The sequence below is a fragment of the Ictalurus furcatus genome, chromosome 3 (genome assembly GCF_023375685.1).
Source record: "Ictalurus furcatus strain D&B chromosome 3, Billie_1.0, whole genome shotgun sequence".
NCBI lineage: Eukaryota > Metazoa > Chordata > Actinopteri > Siluriformes > Ictaluridae > Ictalurus > Ictalurus furcatus.
Genome location: NC_071257.1, coordinates 383,074 through 385,826, shown reverse-complemented (window position 1 = coordinate 385,826; position 2,753 = coordinate 383,074).

Genomic DNA, 2,753 nt, shown 5'->3' with positions numbered 1-2,753 from the left:
TTACTAGCATGTTAGCATACCATTATTTAAAGACATTGTAAACATTGATGTAACACGTGCGCGTATAACATCGTAGCCGAGGAAGATCCTGAGTAAACATGCTAGTTTGTAGCTAGAAACGTTTGGAAAAGTTGACTGCCAAAAGTACGTAACCCGGCTAAAACATGCTAACTTGGCGAACAGTTAATGCTGATAATTATCTTGCTAATTAGCATAGCGATAATTAGTTGATTTCGGTCATGCTAGCGCTTTTTATTTTGGAAAGATTGATTAAATAAAAGCATGTACATCGTGAACACGCTAATGATGAATATAAGCTCGGAGTTTAACCGATTAGCGTGATACCCACGTGCGTACGGTGTTTGCTCTCACTCCATGCTAGCACGCCGTTCACGCGCCTTTAAAAACAAAGGCTTTCGTACGGAGGACCTGTTGAAAGGGCGAGCTCGGAAACAAAACCCCCCGATTTGTAATCACTGTATTAATAGAAACCAGTCGTCGGAGCATTGTTTTATTATCTGACGTCTCCGAGTGATCCATGATAAGCTCCGATCTCTTCCAGACAGTGATATTGCTTACATTAGCTATGCCCTTGTAATCCCTATTACCAGGGAGGAATTCACAAGATGGCTGCCAAGCGCAACTCAAAACACATGGGTACAACAGGAAGAGCTCATAAATAAAAGAGAAGAGGGGAAAAAAAATCCAATATTTTGTCTTTGTCTCGTTCCAAACAGCTACACTTACAGAAGAGCGAGTTTGTGGGCATTGTTTCAGTCTGTTCAGTGGGGTTTTTTTCCATTTGAATAAAGCATGAGGCTTGAATTGGTCTGTAGTCCTCTTTAAAACGGAATGAAATGCTTACTGAAATCTGATTAAAGACGCTTTTAACGAGAATGGTTTACCCCAAAAAAAAGCGAATTATTCTCAAGCTTTAAAGACAGATGTTGTTTGGCTGTTGACTCTCACTGGTGAGTAAATTCCTTCATGAGGAAACATCACGAAAAAAGATGCCAACAAAGCGCAGAACTCAGGCATTCTCATTTTGTCGTACCCAAAAAAAACCAAAAAAAAAACCCAGAATTGCAACCAACAAACGAAAACGTTTATCTTCGTTACCGCTGGAGCTTGCAACCGGTTGTCCTCTGAGAGCATCCATTTCTGACAGATCCCCAGCCAACGACCACAGTTCTACTCCTAACTCAATAAAATCCTCTGATTAGCAATCCTGACACATCAAAAATCTCTAAATGGGGTTCTTAAAGAGCTGGCCACACCCAGAGAACCCACCGGGGAACATCCTGTTGGAGGACGAAGCATTTGGAACGTCTTGAGCATTCCTCTTCATCCTGGAATGGGAAAACTCGTAGTGGATCTGAAGCTTATCCCTGGAGCATGCTGGGAACACACTACAGATCGCAGGGCGTCGCGCACATTCGCATGTTCGTTTTAACTAGAGATCCACCTCCGGGCATGTTTTTGTGAGGTGTGAGGAAACCAGAGAACCCGGAGGAACCCAAGTGGACACAGGCCTCAGAATCAAACTCCAAACTCCACGGAGCTGCGCCACCGCGTTGCCCCAGAGGAGCTTCACTTTTGAGTCAATAAAGCAATCGTTCTGTTCCTCTGAACAGAATCACTGTAGATCCTCGCGATTGGTTCTGGAACATTCCCGGGGAAGTTATACGGTGGCGTCCGCTTGGGACAATCCTCCTGGTGTTGTGAAGACGAAGCCGGCATGGCCGAGCCCGTTCAGCGATGTGAAGCATGAAGGGTAGAGGGTCGTCCAGGACTAACCCCAAGGTTCCATGCAGTGCCAGACGGTTGGATTGGAGAGTTGTCCAGGGACATTACGAGATCAACACATAACCACTGAGAGGGTCATCTTGTTCAAGTTGGCTTGCTAGCACAGCTTTGCACTGACCGTCCACCATGTTTTAAAATCTCGTAGTGAAGCTGATGTTAAAATCGCTAGCGTCTATTGAAACGTCTGTTTGTGTGCGACAAGGAAACATTTCTAGATTAAACAGACGCATGGTATCTTAAGCTAAAAACATGCTGTAAATATCGAGCCGGAATATTTTCTCCTGTACAATCATGCCGATACAGTTTTACGATTATGTGATGCGATTCTGGAGCACTTACGCTAGAGCTAATTACTCCTGCAAGACCTGACTAGAAGCAGTGTGGCTTTAACTCTCTGCTCCTGTCATATTCCTTACGGATTCCTATTCCTAGGTTTCCTTCGGAAACGCTGAAGCATTGTGGCTGTCATATATTACAATAACCTAAAAGTTCTATCGCTGTTATAACGTTACCTTTCTAACGTGTCTAACCGATATTTACTACGTTCGAGTTAGCGTTTGTTTGTGTTCACCACCGCGCTAAGCAGCTTAGCATGCCTCGTAAACCTTTAACCGCACGACCTTTAACCGAGAGAGAGAAAAGAAAACAGACTGTCGTACATCTTGTATGTAAAAGCATGCGTAACCCATGTCATAAACTGTGGCAGAAAAATTCCCCAGGAGCGAAAATAATGACCTCCTTCTCCGCTTTGCTAATGTCACCTTCAATTTCACGCATGAGTGCGCCTCTCTTTTCCCAACACTTCTGCGCCGGGGCAGCGCCAGACCCAGGCCAGGTGTTTAAGCGAACGCTCGGCTGTTCGATGGGCAATTTCCCGCATTACTGTAATCGATAAGTTAATAACCGACAGGGTTGAGATGTTTGCCCCGTTCCCAAATAACCCCAAT